The 16,860-nt window shown below is 40.0% G+C and overlaps 1 protein-coding gene across 1 annotated transcript in view; it reads left to right on the top strand.

Moving 5' to 3' along the window:
• The first annotated feature begins 344 nt into the window (after positions 1-344).
• The window catches only part of FOCAD (focadhesin), a 360,082-nt gene continuing 343,566 nt past the window's right edge, over positions 345-16,860 (top strand). Inside the window, exon 1 of the mRNA XM_036738081.1 lies at positions 345-398. The gene's annotated coding sequence lies outside the window, so the exon portion shown is untranslated. The remainder of the gene's footprint in view (positions 399-16,860) is intronic.

The raw sequence follows: 16,860 nt of genomic DNA, 5'->3' as shown, positions 1-16,860 counted from the left end.
CTGTCCACTTCTTTACTTTCATTTTAGGGCTCAGATTCTGCGTCAATCCACCCCACCCACCTGAGTTTTGGAGACTTCCCCCTGCCCCACGTCTCCCCCCACCCCCACTCCCTCCACTTCGGGCGCATGCACCGCGGAACATCTGTCTGGGGAGCCCCAGGGAAGCAGCTAAAGCCCCCAGCGTAGTCTGTTTCTCCCCAGGCGCGCGGGAGCACGAGCTCCAGGGGCAGGGGGGGAGGGAGCAGGAGTCTGAAGGAGGGGGTGTGGCGGAATGGACCAATGGTCACGCCCTATTGGTCCCTTCTCCTTTTCCCCGCCCACAAGGCTGAGAGTCGGCGGGGGCGGGTCATGTAGCTGCCGGGGCCGGCACTGGGGCGAGAGCGTGGGGCCGGACGGAGGTAAGTGGAGCGGCTAGGGACTGTCCATTCTCCTCCTCCTCCTTCTCGTAGCCCTGGAGAGCGGACACGCGACGCCCAGCCGGCCTCCGCAGCTCCCGGGGTGGGAGTGGGAGGGTAGGGGTGCAGAAAGGGCGGGGGGCGGCGCGTGCCATGCGGGCAGTCTGCGGATCACCAAATGGACCAGCCCTTGCAACTTGGCCGCTGGTTGCACCATTTTGGCGCGGGGGGCGTTTTCGGCGTTTGCATTTAAAGCCGGGTTGGGATGGAAGCTGGCTCTGCAGTGGGTGTCCTCTGCCCGCATAAGACTTGCAAACTCAGCAAACTTTATTGATCTTCCTTTTGGTTTCACCTGGTTGCCGTCCAGCTATGTGTAACTTTTTTCAATAAGGGGTATTAAAATAGGTTCCCTACGTTCTAAGGTAGGGATCCTTCCTCAGTATTTCAGTTCAGCTGCATTTGTCTTAGAGCTCGCTGTTTTCCAAAATCGTGTTCCTTGCATTGCAAAGGCTTCTGGGTGCAAGGCCCAGCCTTTGCAAAGCAGCCTGGTTAGTTGGCTGTGTTTTCTCTTTGCAGCAGTTTCCCTGAGGAGCTGGGGAAACTAGCTTGATTTTTTTTTTGGAGGGTGTGGTGTGAGGAGAATTGCATTTGTAAATGCATACATACTATCTGTTTTAACTGCTGAGACATCTGAGAGATGGCATGTTGACACTTCTTTCACTTCTGACCTCTTGAGTAGCAACCAGTGACGACATGGGATAGGTTTAAATCAATGCATGGACTTAAAGCTGTTCAAACTAACCAGTTTCTGGCATAGGGATTTTCATTTAATATTGGGGTTTCAATTTTGAAATCTTGGTTAGAAGAAAAATGCCTGAAAGGTAGCAGTGGGAAGAGAGAGATTTAGTGGTCCCTAAGATGACTCTGGTGATTTGGAGTGAGATGTGCTAAATTTTTTACAAAAAATACCTCATTTTATCCTCAACAACGACCCTGGGAATTAGGTACTATTATCCACATTTTACAGATGTGTAAACTGAAACAGGTAGAAATTAATTGACTTGTCTAGCATCCCACAACCTTTAAGTGTCTGAGGTCAGCTTTGTACTATGTCTTCCTGGCTCCAAGGTCAGGACCCTAATGAGAGAGTTGCAATATATCTAGTCTAAAGCACCCTTTATTTTGTAATTCTGTATTTGTTGGCAGGTTAGATCTATGTTCTCTTAAATTACAGAGTGTCTGCAAAAATTCTGATGGACAAAAAAGTGCCTTTCTAATATTCTGATATGCCACGGTTTAAATTTCTGTTGGACAGAAGGATTGAGTTCACTACTATATTATTCTTAGGAGATTGCTATTTAAATATATTATAAGGCAACTTTTGTGCAAACAACAATAGTACATTTTAAAGTTAGTGTTCAGGTATACCATGAATTTTTCTCAATTCAGAGCTCCTGCCCCCTCATTTGCTAGTGACTGTGTATTAGGTAATTTCACTTAATTTGACTTTTATGCTCAGTCAAATAGATTATGTGTATATATATACACATACATACATACATATGCACATGTATATACACATGTATATATGTATACATGTATGTACGTGTGTATGTGTGCACATGTATGTTTATATATGTGTATTCATTCACACATGCAATACTTCCATTATCACCTCCTGGTGATTTATTAATTTAACCATTTATTTAACTGCTATTTTCTTAATTGGGGCAACCTTATTTGAGCCTGTTAGTGTTGCTTTTATTACACTTTTAATGTGTTTCCGCCCATACTGATAATAATTAAAATCACTACTTTGGTGGATATTTATGAGTTGGTTATGAATCCCTACGTATGTGATGCTTCTCTTATTTGTAGGAATTGGCTCCAGTCAACTTGTGGATTTTCTTTTTCTTTTTTTTTTTTTTTTTGAGATTTTTTTATTTTTAGTTTACAACACTTGGTTCCACATAATTTTGAGTTCCAGATTTTCTCTCCCCGCCCCCCCCCCCCACCCCAGACCACATGGAATCCGATATATCTTCTACATATGACTTTGCATTGAACTTATTTACGTACTAGTCAAGTTGTGAAGAAGAATTATGACCAATGGAATGAATCATGAGAAAGAAGAAACAGAACCAAAAAAACCCCCAAAAACAAAAACAAAAGAGAAAAAAAAACAAAGGGGAAAAAAAGGGCAAGCATAAAGTGTGCCTCAATCTGCATTCAGACTCCATAGTTCTTTCTCTGGATGTAGATAGCATTCTTCATCATGAGTCCTTTAGAATTGTCTTTGCACCTTGTGTTGCTGAGAAGAGCAGAGTCTATCAGGGTTAGTGATCACAGAATCCATGTATCTGTGGTTACGTAATGTTCTCCTGGTTCTGCTCTGCTTGCTCAGCATTATATCGTGTAGACGTATCATCCCTATTTCTTATAGCACAATAGTATTCCATTACCTTCATAATACCACAGCTTGTTCAGCCATTCCCCAATTGATGGGCATCCCCTTGATTTCCAATTCTTTGGTACTACAAAGACAGCCGCTATAAATATTTTTGTACACACAGGTGCCTTTCCCACTTGTGTGATCTCTTTGGGATATAACCCTAGAAGGGGTATTGCTGGATCAAAGGGTATGAACATTTTTATAGCCCTTTGGGCATAGTTCCAAATTGCTCTCCAGAATGGCTGGATTAGTTCCCAACTCCACCAGCAATGTAACAATGTTCCAATTTTCCCACATCCTCTCCAGCATTTATCATTTTCCTGTTTTGTCATTTTAGCCAATCTGACAGGAGAGATGTGGTACCTAAGAGTTGTTTTGATTTGCATTTCTCTAATCAGTAGTGATTTAGAGCATTTTTTCATATGCCTATAGATATCTTTAATTTCTTCCTCTGAATACTGCCTGTTCATATCCTTTGACATTACTCAATTGGGGAATGACTTGTATTCCTATAAATTTGGCTCAGTTCCCTGTATATTTTAGAGATGAGGCCTTTATCAGAGACACTGGTTGTAAAGATTTTCTCCCAATTTTCTGTTTCCCTCCTAATCTTTCTTGCATTGACTTTTTTTATGCAAGAGCATTTCAATTTAACATAATCAAAATTATCTATTTTGCATTTTGTAATGCTCTCTCTTGTTGTGTCATGAATTCTTTTCTTTTCCGTAAATCTGATAGGTAAACTATTCCTTGCTCTCCCAAATTGCTTATAGTATATCAGCCTTTATTCCTAAATCATGAACCCATTTTGACTTTATTTTGGTATATGGTGTAAGATATTGGTCTCTGCCCAGTTTTTCCCCTACCATTTTTGAATTTTCCCAGCTTTTGTGAAATAGTGAGTTCATAGCCCAGAAGCTGGATTCTTTGGGTTTATCAAAGAGTAGATTGCTACAGTCCTTGAGTTCTGCATCTTGTGTACCTATCCTATTCCACTGATCAATGACTCTGTTTCTTAGCCAGTACCAGGGAGTTTTGATAACTGCTGCTTTATAGTACAGTTTAATTATCTGGTATGGCTAGGCCACCTTCCCTAGCATTTCTTTTCATTAATACCCTAGATATTCTAGACCTCTTGTTCTTCCAGATGAATTTTGTTATTATTTTATCCAGCTCCATAAAATAATTTTTTGGTAGTTCAATTGGTATGGCACTGGATAGATTAATTTAGTAAAATTGTCATTTTTATTATATTAGCTTGGCTTAACCATGAGCAACTGATATTTTTCCATTTATTTAGATCTGACTTTATTCGTGTGAAAAGTGTTTCATAATTATGTTCATATAGGCCCTGGGTTTGTCTTGGCAGATAGACTGCCAAATATTTTTTTTTTAAATGCAATTTATTTATTTAACATATTTGGTTTTCAGCATTGATTTTCACAATATTTTGAATTACAAATTTTCTCCCCATTTCTACCCTCCCCCCCACTCCAAGATGGCTTATATTCTGGTTGCCCTGTTCCCCAGTCAGCCCTCCCCTCTATCACCCCCCTCCCCTCTCATCCCCTTTTCCCTTCCTTTCTTGTAGGGCAAGATAAATTTCTACGCCCCATTGCCTGTGTATCTTATTTTTTAGTTGCATACAAAAAGTTTTTTTGTTTTTGAACATCTGATTTTAAAACTTTGAGTTCCAAATTCTCTTCCCTCTTCCCTTCCCACCCACCGTCCCTAAGAAGTTGAGCAATTCAACCTAGGCCACACATGTATTATTATGTATAACCCTTCCACAATACTCATGTTGTGAAAGGCTAACTACATTTTGCTCCTTCCCAACCCATCCCGCTTTATTGAATTTTCTCCCTTGACCCTGTCCCCTTTCCAAAGTGTTTGTTTTGATTACCTCCACCCCCATCTGCCCTCCCCTCCATCATCCCCCCCTTTTATTTTTTTTTTTATCTTCCTCCCTCTTCTTTCCTGTGGGGTAAGATACACAACTGAGTATGTATGGTATTCCCCCTCAGGCCAAATCTGATGAGAGCAAGGTTCACTCATTCCCCCCTCACCTGCCCTCTCCCCTCCTCCCATAGAACTGCTTCCTCTTGCCACCTTTATGCGAGATAATCCACCCCATTCTATCTCTCTCTATCTCCCTCTCTCAATATATTCCTCTCTCATCCCTTAATTTGATTTTATTTCTTTTAGATATCTTCCCTACATCTTCAACTCACCCTGTGTCTGCTCTCTTTTACATATATATATAGATACACATATATATATACACATACATACATATACACATAGATATATACATACATACACATTCACTTATATATATACATAAACATATATATACACACACATATATATGTGTGTGTATGTATGTGTATATATATATATATATATATATCTATATATGCATATTCCCTTCAACTACCCTAATACTGAGGTCTCATGAATCATACTCATCATCTTTCCATGTAGGAATGTAAACAAAACAGTTCAACTTTAGTAAGTCCCTTGCAATTTCCGTTTCTTGATTACCTTTTCATGCTTCTCTTGATTCTTGTGTTTGAAAGTCAAATTTTCTATTCAGTTCTGGTCTTTTCACTGAGAAAGCTTGAAAGTCCTCTATTTTATTGAAACTCCATATTTTGCCTTGGAACATGATACTCAGTTTTGCTGGGTAGGTGATTCTAGGTTTTAATCCTAGCTCCATTGACCTCCGGAATATCGCATTCCAAGCCCTTCGATCTCTTAATGTAGAAGCTGCGAGATCCTGGGTTATTCTGATTGGGTTTCCACAATACTCAAATTGTTTCTTTCTGGCTGCTTGCAGTATTTTCTCCTTGATCTGAGAGCTCTGGAATTTGGCGACAATATTCCTAGGAGATTTCTTTTTGGGATCTGTTTGAGGAGGCGATCGATGGATTCTTTCAATTTCTATTTTGCCCTGTGGCTCTAGAATATCAGGGCAGTTCTCCTTGATAATTTCCTGAAAGATGGTATCTAGGCTCTTTTTTTGATCATGGCTTTCAGGTAGTCCAATAATTTTTAAATTATCTCTCCTGGATCTATTTTCCAGGTCAGTGGTTTTTCCAAGGAGATATTTCACATTGTCTTCCATTTTTTCATTCCTCTGGTTCTGTTTTATAATATCCTGATTTCTCATAAAGTCACTAGCTTCCACTTGCTCCAATCTAATTTTTAAAGTAGTATTTTCTTCAGTGGTCTTTTGGACCTCCTTTTCCATTTGGCTAATTCTGCCTTTCAAGGCATTCTTCTCCTCATTGGCTTTTTGGAGCTCTTTTGCCATTTGAGTTAGTCTGTTTTTTAAGGTGTTGTTTTCTTCAGTGTATTTTTCAGTATTTTTTTGGGTCTCCTTTAGCAAGTCATTGACTTGTTTTTCATGGTTTTCTCGCATCCTTCTCATTTCTCTTCCCAATTTTTCCTCTACTTCTCTAACTTGCTTTTCCAAATCCTTTTTGAGTTCTTCTAAGGCCTGGGGCCAGTTCATGTTTTTCTTGGAGGCTTTGGTTGTAGGCTCTATGACTTTGTTGTCTTCTTTAGGCTGTATGTTTTGGTCTTCTTTGTCACCAAAGAAAGAATCCAAAGTCTGAGACTGAATCTGGGCGCGTTTTCGCTGCCTGGCCATATTCCCAACCAACTAACTTGACCCTTGAGTTTTTCAGCGGGGTATGACTGCTTGTAGATTACAGAGTTCTATGTTCCACGTTTGGGGGGGAGGTGCCAGCTCTGTCAGAGCCGCACTCCTCCTTCCCCAAGGACCCCCAGTCCAGACTGGGCTTAGATCTTCAGCAGGCTGTTGCACTCCTGCTCTGATCCGCCACTTAATTCTTCCCACCAGGTGGGCCTGGAGCCGGAAGTAACAACAGCTGTAGCTGCCCCACCTCCGCTGCCCCCGGGGCTGGAAGCTGAACCGCGAACTCCTTCCATTCCCGCAGCTTTTCCCACTAACCTTCTCCGCAGTCTTTGGTGTTTGTGGGTCGAGGGGTCTGGTAACTGCCGCAGCTCACATATTCAGGGCGCTAGGGCCCCCTCCGCCCGGCTTCTGGTCTGGATCGTCCACGCCGCTCAGGCTGGGCTCTGCTCCACTCCGTTCCCAGCTCCCAGCTCCGTGTGGAATAGACCTCACCCAGAGACCATCCAGGCTGTCCTGGCCTGGAGCCCTGCTTCCCTCTGCTGTTCTGTGGATTCTGCCGTTCTAGAATTGGTTCAGAGCCATTTTTATAGGTTTTTGGAGGGACTCGGGTACGGAGCTCACTCCAGTCCGTGCTTACCAGCCGCCATCTTGGCTCCGCCCCCCTCCCCCCCCACTGCCAAATATTTTATAGTGTCTACAGTAATTTTGAATGGGATTTCTCTTTCTATCTCTTGCCATTGGGCTTTGTCAGTAATGTATAGGAATACTGAGGCTTTATGTGGGTTTATTTTATGTCCTGCAACTTTGCTTAAGTTGTTTATTATTTCAAGTAGTTTTTTACTTGATTCTCTAGGATTCTCTAAGTAAATCATCATATCATCTGCAAAAAGTGATAATTTAGTTTCTTCTTTGCCTATTCTAACTCCTTCAATTTCTTTTTCTTCTCTTATTGCTACAGCTAACATTTCTAGTACCAAATTGAATAGTAGGGTTGATAATGGACATCCTTGTTTCACCCTGATCTTATTGGGAATGCATCTAGCTTATCCCCATTACAAATAATGCTTGTTGATGGTTTAAGGTAGATGCTAGTTACAATTTTAAGGAAGGCTCCATTTATTCCTATGCTTTCTAGTGTTTTTAATAGAAATGGGTGTTGTATTTTGTCAGAGGCTTTTTCTGCATCTATTGAGATGATCATATGGTTTCTGCTAGTTTTGTTGTTGATATGATCAATTATGCTGATAGTTTTCCTAATATTGAACCAGCCTTACATTCCTGGCATAAATCCTACCTGGTCATAGTGTATTATTCTTGCGATAAGTTTCTGCGGTCTTTTTGCTAATATTTTATTTAAAATTTTTGCATCAATATTCATTAGGGAAATTGGTCTATATTTTTCTTTCTCTGTTTTGACTCTTCCTGGTTTGGGTATTAGTACCATATTTGTGTCATAAAAAGAATTTGGTAGGACGACTCCTTCACCTATTTTCCCAAATAGTCTGTAAAATATAGGAATTAATTGTTCTTTAAATGTTTGATAGAATTCACATGTAAAACCATATGGCCCTGGAAATTTTTTCTTATGGCATTCATTGATGGCTTGCTCAATTTCTTTTTCTGAGATGGGGTTATTTAGAAATTTTACTTCCTCTTCTGTTAACCTGGGCAATTTATATTTTTGTAGATATTCATCCATATCCCTAAAGTTGTCAAATTTATGGACGTACAATTGGGCAAAATAATTCCTAATTATTGTTTTGATTTCCTCTTCATTAGAGGTGAATTCACCCTTTTCATTTTTGATACTGGTAATTTGATTTTCCTCTTTCTTTTTTTTTAATCAAATTGACCAAAGGTTTATCAGTTTTATTGATTTTTTCATAAAACCAGCTCTTTGTTTTATTTATTAATTCAATAGTTTTCTTGCTTTCAATTTTATTAATCTCTCCTTTGATTTTCAGTATTTTTAATTTGGTATTTAATTGGGGATTTTCAATTTGTTCTTTTTCTAGCTTGTTTTCAGTTGCATGCCCAATTCATTGATCTCCTTTTTCTCTATTTTATTCATGTAGGCATTTAGAGATGTAAAACTCCTAAGAATTGCTTTTGCTGCATTCCATAAGTTTTGGTATGTTGTCTCATTGTCATTCTCTTGAATGAAGTTATTAATTGTTTCTCTGATTTGTTCTTTGGCCCGCTCATTCTTTATAATTAGATTATTTAGTTTCCAATTAATTTTTAACTTTTTTTCCATGGTTCTTTATCACAAATAATTTTTATTGTGTCATGATCAGAAAAGTATGCTTTGACTACTTCTGCTTTTCTGCACTGGATTGTGAGGTTTTTATGCCCTAGTACATGGTCAGTTTTTGAGTATGTGCCATGTACTGCTGAGAAGAAAGTATATTCCTTTTTATCCCATCCAGTTTTCTCCAGAGTTCTATCATATCTGCCTTTTCTAAAATTCTATTCACCTTCTTAACTTCTTTCTTATTTATTTTGAGGTTAGATTTATCAAGTTCAGAGAGGGGGAGATTGAGGCCTCCCAATATTATAGTTTTGCTGTCTATTTCTTCCTGTAACTCCCTTAACCTCTCCTCTGAGAATTTGTATGCCATACCACTTGGTGCATATATGTTAAACAATGATTTTGCTTCATTGCTTATGGTGCCTTTTAGCAGGATGTAGTGTCCTTCCTTATCTCTTTTAATTAAATCTATCTTTACTTTTGCTTTGTCTGAGATTAGGATTCCTACCCCTGCTTTTTTTACTTTAGCTGAAATGCAGTATATTTTACTCCAGCCTTTTAACTTTACCCTGTGTGTATCCCTCTGTTTCAAATGTGTTTCTTGTAAACAGCATATTGTAGGATTATAGTTTTTAATCCATTCTGCTCTCCACTTCCGTTTTATGGGAGAGTTTATCCCATTCACAGTTGTGATTATTATCTGTGTCTTTTTCTCCATTCAATTTCCCCTGTTTATGCTTTTATTTCTCCCTTTCCTCTTTCACTCCTCAACAAAGTTTTGCTTTTGACCCCCATCTTCCTCAGTTTACCCTCCCTCTTGATTCCCCTCCTTTATTTTACTATTTTCTACTTTCTGCTTCTTCCCTTCCTTCTGACCACCCCCCTCCCTTTTTTTCCCCCTTTCCCCTCCTACTACCTGTAGGACAAGTTAGATTAGATTTCTATTCTTATCAGGGTATGTTATTCCCTTCTTGAACCAGATCTGATGAGAGTAAAGCTCAAATACTGCTCTTCTCCCTCCCTTTTTCCCTCTACTATAAAGTGTTTTTGTGCCTCCTCATTTGATGTAATTTACCCTTTTCTACTACCTCCTTACCTCTTCTCCCAGAACCCTCCCTTTATATCTCTTAATTATGTTTTTTATCCTTATATCAGTTATTTTATACAGACATCCACAGTCTATGTGTATCCCTTTCAATTGTCATAACTATACTGTTCTCAAGATTGACACACACACACATACACACACATATATAACATACATAAGATGATATAATCCTATATAAAGATGTAAATAATTTGCCCTTATTGATTAATAAGGTTTCTGGGGTTCCCCCCTGTTTACCTTTATATGTCTTGCTTGAGTTTTGTATTTGAAGATCAAATTTTCCATTGAGTTGTGACCTTTTCATCAGGAATGTCTGGAATTCCCTTATTTCATTGAATGTACATCTCCTTGCCTCAAAAATTATGCTACAGTTCCATGAGATTTGAATTGTTTCTTTTTGGCTGCTTGCAGTATTTTCTCCTTGACTTTGTAGTCTGAAATTTGGCTATAATGTTTCTTGGTTTTTTCAACTTGGGATGTCTTTCAGGGGGTGATTGGTGGATTCTTTCAATGACTATTTTACCCTCTGGTTCTACGACCTCTGGGCAGTTATCTTTGATAATTTCTTCGAAGATACTGTCAAGGCTCTTTATTTCATCGTGTATTTCCGGTAGACCAATAATTCTTAAATTGCCTCTCCTGGATCTGTTTTTCAGGTCAGTTGTTTTTCCAGTCAGATATTTCAAATTTTCTTCTATTTCTTCATTTTTTACATTTTGTTTTACTACTTCTTGATGTCTCATAGAGTCATTAGCTTCCACTTGCTCAGTTCTAATTTTTAATGAGTTGCTGTCTTCATTTTGCTTTTAAGTCTCTTTTTCCAATTGGTTGATTTTACCTCTCAGGGTGTCATTTTCTCTATTTAGATTCTGAATCTCCATAGCAATTTCACCAATCTGATTTTTTAAGGACTTGATTTCATCAGTGTTTTTTTCCCCCATTTTTTCCATTTTTTCTTTTACCTCCCTAATTTGGTTTTTAAAATCCTCCTTTAGCTCTTCCAGTAATGTTTTTTGGGCTTGAGACCAGTTTACATTCCCTTCTGAGGTATCAGATGTCAGTATAGTGTCATTGTCTTCCAAATTGGTATTTTGATCATGCCTGTCTCCACAAAAAGACTCAATGGTCCCCGGTTTTTTTGTGTTCTTCATGTTGGTTAGCTTTTTCCTGGCTTTACAGTGAATTTCTGCTTTTGGAGCGCAGGGCTCTCTGTCCCAGGTTTCTTGTTCTGGGGATTGTGAGTGTAATTACTGGCTTTGTGTATTATAGCCTTCAGTTTCCTGAGGTGTGGGGGAGGGGTCTGGCTGCCTGAAGTCTCCTCTTCTCTTGGGGCTGCTCTCCAACACTGTTGCTTTTCAGCAATGGTCTCAGCTGTTTGTTGTCTGTGCTGGTGTCTGCCACTTCCCCTAGCTGAGCAAAGGTACGTCTGGGCTGCTGGTATTGTCCCCTGCTAGCTCTGCCCCTCTGGGACTTAGGAACTCCCACTGCTTGGCCACTGAAGCCCCTCCTTTATTCCATCGTTTTTTCCTGAAGAATTCTCTGGGTCGTTGGGTTGAATGACAATATCGTTAGTACTGCATCGCTCTAAATAGATGGTGCAAGTCGGCTTTTGGCAATATACTGACAGTGGGCGCTGAGAATTCTAGGTTTGCAGTGCATGAGAGATAAATGCGTATCCGTGTGCCACTGCCGAACACATTGCTGCTCTGTTTACGTTTTAAGTGGCTTGACAAACAGAATTATACCATGTGATGATTGCGTGATGAAAGTTTAGAAACCACGTTTTGGACTGGGGGGGGGTGGAGGAGGAACAGGGTACAATGATTATGGGGTGAAACACCTTAGATGGCAAGTTGTGGATCTGTGTGAAACAACGTCTTGGGACTGGTTAGTTGTAGTGGCTTAGTTGAGTTAGCACTCACTCAGCAATCGGGACAGCTCAGGTGCTGGACTGAATGTCAGAGCTTCAAAGCTGAATGGATTAACTTCCTCAAGAATGGTCCAGAGGGTGGGTGTTCTGAATGTTCTGGAGGTTGGTAGAGAAGGCTAGATGTCCAGGCTGGATGAATGTCGCTAGTCCCCCCTCCCTCTCACACATGCTAGAGTATGTCTGAAAAGCAATTTATAAATAAGTTGTTCATTTTTTATGACTTAAGGAATGCTAGATCGCGACATGCATTTTTTTGGATCCAGATTGAGAAAATTTGATTCGTATGAGTTTGATCTGCAGTTAATTTGAGCAACTCATCAAAAAAATCAATTTAGGGACGTTCGGTGTTGAGAAAGTATAAATGGAATCTCATCTGGAATAGTATTTTTTAGGGTGAAAAAGCTGTGAGAAAATTAAAGATATTATTTCTTCATCCAAAAAATATGTAACAGGATTGTTGATATGTCCCACTTCTAAGAAGCCTTTACTTTATCACAAGGAGGTTTGGCTTAAATAACAAAAAGAAATAAAAATAAGGCGATGATCTTAGCTACAATTCAAGGCTCTTTCATCCCATTAGTACTTCCTTTTCTAAGAAGTGTGAAATTTACTAGACTTTCTGTTCGTGTGATGGTTGGCTTTGTACCATACTGTACCTTTAAAATATTTCTTTGAGCCTTTAGGTTTATGGTACAATAAAACATTAGATTTTGACTCAATTCAGAATGGGGACGGGCCTAAAAAGTTCATAGACAACACTGTAAAACCGTTTGCTGAAGAAATTAATATTAGACAGTTCTCAAAGGAATATCTAACGTATTTAAAAGAGCATCCTTGCCAAGCAGTGTAGAAATATTTGCATACAAATAATATCTATGTTAACTATATATCTATACATGTCAGTTCATAAAAGCAAGTTCCAAAAGGTGTCAGCTCAACTTCATTTAGCCTAATTCATGTCATTGTACGTACTTCACTTGAAAATAATACTACTTTAAAAAAGAAAACCCAAACTCTGAACTTAATTCAGACTGAACTCTATCCCAGTTAACCTAAAGGATAGTTACTCTTATGTATGTTATAATAATAGCATGCATTTATTTATTGGTTCATTTTTTACAAGATAGGCATTGTGATTGTTATCCCCATTTTACAGCAAAGACAGGGCAGGAGAAGAGAGTTGCAAGGTCACATATCTAAAAAGCTTTGGAATCTAGATGCATTTTTCATCTTTTAAGTCTTGTGCTGTGTTCACAACCCTATGTATGTATGTATATATGCATGCATGCATATATACGTGTATGTGTGTGTGTGTGTGTATCTGTCTATACATCTTTAGAAATATGTTTATATACATATGTATATAAATATATGTGTGTGTGTATATATGTGTATACACACACACACACGCATATATTTGTATAAATTACAGAGATAGGGGACTGGAGCCGTGATTTCGTTGGTGCAGGTAGAGAACCCGGAGTGAAGAACTTCCTTTATCAGTGCAGGTTATCACCTTCTCAGCACTTAGAGGTTCAGTAACTTGCCCAGGGTTACACCGCAAGTAGTCAGAGGAGTCACTTGGTGCCAGGTGGTCCTGGTTCCAACTGGCAGTCCTCTAGAGTGTAGGCCATGCCATTATTATCTTTTGACCTAAATATAGGACATGGCCCTAAGATAAAATCTCTTGGAAAGGGGAAAAAGCACATGTGTGTACATTGAAAATAACATAAATAGCAGGCTGCAGCTAGATTTTTTTAAAGGCAAAATGAGGAAAAAGTACATACTGTATTTATTTGAACCTCTATGGTAGGCAGCTATGCGGACAGTATTGTATTTGGAGTCAGGAAGAATTGAGTTTAAATCTTGCCTCCAGCACTTACTGGCTGACCGAGTCACTCGAGCTCGCTAAGCCTCAGTTTCTTTGTCTGTAAAATAGCAGTGGCTCCCAGGATCGTTATGAGGATCAAATGAGATAACTCAGGTAAAGCGTTTTGTGGGACTTACAGTGCTCTCTGCATGACGGTGATGATGATGATGGTGATGGAAAGAGAACAGAAGCTGAAATCTCAAGTCCTGGTTTTGAATCCTGGCCTACTTGTTGCCCCTGTGATGTTGGGTAAAATTTCTTCATTTCCCTCACCTTAGTTTCCTCATTTGTTAACTGATGCTGGACTAGATGGTCTTTAAGGTTTTTTATGGCTCAAAATCTGAAACTAGTTAATTGACTTCATCTTTTAATAATAAATAACAACTTTTTAAAGTCTGCTAGTTTCATTATTTATGTTGGACCCATATCTTTATTTTAGTCCCGAGGGAATTCAGAATCTAAGCTATGTAAACAACACTCATAACTATTATTTTATTTGCTTTTATATATCAGCCAGTAAGCATTTAGTATGCATCTGTGTGCCAAGCATGGGGGTACAGAAACTAAAATGAAACAGCTACTGCTTCCAAGGCAGCAACAAGTCCACATAAAACTACTTATATACCAGCTAATTAAATAATGGAAGAGGTGCTGGCAAGTAGATTGGGGAGGGGAAGGGGAAGAGTCAAAAAAGGCCTATTGTAGGAGGTGGTATTTGAGCTAGGCTTTGAAAGGAGCTGGGGATTTCAAGGCCCATCACCCTAAGGGCTGCCCTTCTCTCCTTGCTTAGGCCCTTTTGGGCCTCCCAGAACCTGTTTAGGCTGTTTGGCTGCTCACGTGGCTTACATGAGATGAGTTACCGACTGTATCCTTTGGGTGAGATGGAGGACATCACCAGGGCCTTGCTGCCTCCTCTTCCAGGTCTTACTATCTCCTGTACCTTTATGCTTTGCAGACTTTCACTGTCATCTGACCTGCTGTCTTAGTCTAAGAACCTCTGGGTATTGTTACCTCCCTCCCTCTGAACCTTTAAAACTCCTGGGTCTTTAGATCTGCCCTATAGCTGAACTTGTATGTTGTTTTGCCCAATTTTTTTTGAAAGTAGATTGTCTTGCTTCTTCAATTTGCTTCTTCATTACTTAGCATGTAAGCATTTAATAACTGCTCATTCATTCATTCAAGAGGTAGAGAGGTGAGAGAGTGAATGGGGGACAGCTTGTGCAAAACAGACTAGATGGAATGTCATGTTTGAGGAGCCACGAGGGGGAACAATTTGGCTGGACCATGGAGCCTGGGCAGGGGCAGCTGCAGGGGGAGTCTGCAAAAGTAGAACAGATCAAGCTTAGAAAGGACTTCAGATCCTTAAATAGAGGGGTTTGTATCTGATCCAGTGGTGCTAGGGAGCCAGTGGTTTGGGAAGTCATGTGGTCAGACCTGTGCTTTCAGAATATCACTTTGGCAGCCCAGTGGAGAATGGATTTGACGGGAGAGAGACTCAGTATATTCCCCTCTACTAACCTTTGGGCACATGTACAAGATTAAACATTAGACTCATAAATTAGTTTTATTTTTTTCCTTTCTTACTGATGTATCTCCTCTACTAATTTTTTCCATTTACAAGGGCCAGAAACCCTGAGGGTGTTCTCTCAGATTGATTTTTTTATTTTTGGGGGGGTTAGGTAAAAGAGGCCTTTCTTTGCCTCATTTCTTACCCAGCCTTAATCACTGAAATGGGCATTGCCTCAACTGACACCTGGGAGAGACATTAGCTTAAAAAGGCCAAGGTCTCCCACTGAATCTGAGGCCATCTACGGTCATCCTGATCTATATCTTGCCATTGGACCCACGTGGCTTTAGAGGAGAAAGTGAGGCTGGTGACTTTGCATGGCCTTTCCTCACTTAAATCCAATTCACTTGCAAGTCATGGCATCACCTCCCTGATGTTGTGGTCCTCTTCTAGAACGAAGGGCAAACAACAACAAGGGTAGATGTGTTTGGCTATGTGCCTGATGTTTTAAGTAAAATTTCAGCAAGATTGAAGATGTTATCATTCACTCAGTAAGTACTTATTGTGTGCCCGTACTGTGTCTAGAGCAGGGAGAGATAGGAAGCTGAGGCTAGTCAGTCTGTTGGGAAAGTGCCAGGGCAAGTCATTTGAAGTCCTTAGATCTCAGTTTCCTTATCTGTAAAATAATAGATTGGACTAGATGGTCTCGATAACCCTTCCAACTCTAGCTCTGTTGTCCAGTGAGCCTAAGTCCTGAGGTCAGAATACTGGGGTGGTGGGTGTGTACTGAGATGGGCAGTCAGATGCAAGTGTTGCCCCTTGTGCAATGTTTCCCTTAATTCTTGCCATTTTGGGGGTGGTTGGAAAGGAGAGCAAATGGTTACTAGTTCACCGGACGTATAGAGTGCTTGGTCTGTGTGACAGTGAGGTGTTTGGAAGCCAGCTTATGTATTGTAAGTACAGGAGTATGGAGAGGAGGTGCATGGTGGTTGGGATGTGTGTGTGCGCCTGTGAGTGTTTGTGTGTGTGTAGATAGATGAGTGGGTATTTTCTGAGTGATAAGAGAATGGTTACAGGTTTTGATAGAGGCTGAGAGCTTGGGAGTCCTTGCTAGTAGTGCATGTTAAAAATTGGCATTAGAGCAAAGAAAATGGGTGCAGGTAAATGTGCCTTGAAAGGGTGAGCCTGAAGACGAGGTGAGTGGTGTTTCTGAGAGCCCTCCCTGAGTCCTCTGAAGGAAGAGGCCTGTGAAGAAGCTGATCACCATCCCTTTTGATTTGAGAGGAAGTGGGTATGAGAGGAGATCTGAGCAAAAGGAAGAAACTACGATGGAAAGGACTTCTAAGTTGCTGTCTCTAACCTTGAGTGGACAGACTTGAGTGAGGCAAGGAGCAATGAGTGAATGATTAGAGGGGCCTTTGGCACTGCTTGGCCCTTTGTTTCTTTAGTTCTCTAACATTTTAAAAGAACCTCCCTCCTTACAACTCTGTCAAAACTGATGATATAAATATGTGGGCCATGGACACAAAGGTAACACATGTTATAGCTGGGATTTGAGCCCATGTTTCTCCAGATTAATTATCTTTAAAGATTCATTATCTCCATAGAAGACAAGTACCTCTATTCCTAAAAAGCATGCTGCCTTGCAAGGGCAAGGCAATTTTTTCTTTGAAAATTAAAAAA

Source organism: Trichosurus vulpecula, chromosome 1, assembly GCF_011100635.1.
Source record: "Trichosurus vulpecula isolate mTriVul1 chromosome 1, mTriVul1.pri, whole genome shotgun sequence".
Lineage (NCBI taxonomy): Eukaryota > Metazoa > Chordata > Mammalia > Diprotodontia > Phalangeridae > Trichosurus > Trichosurus vulpecula.
The sequence above is the reverse complement of the archived record's forward strand: the minus strand, read 5'-3'. Positions and strand labels throughout refer to the sequence as shown.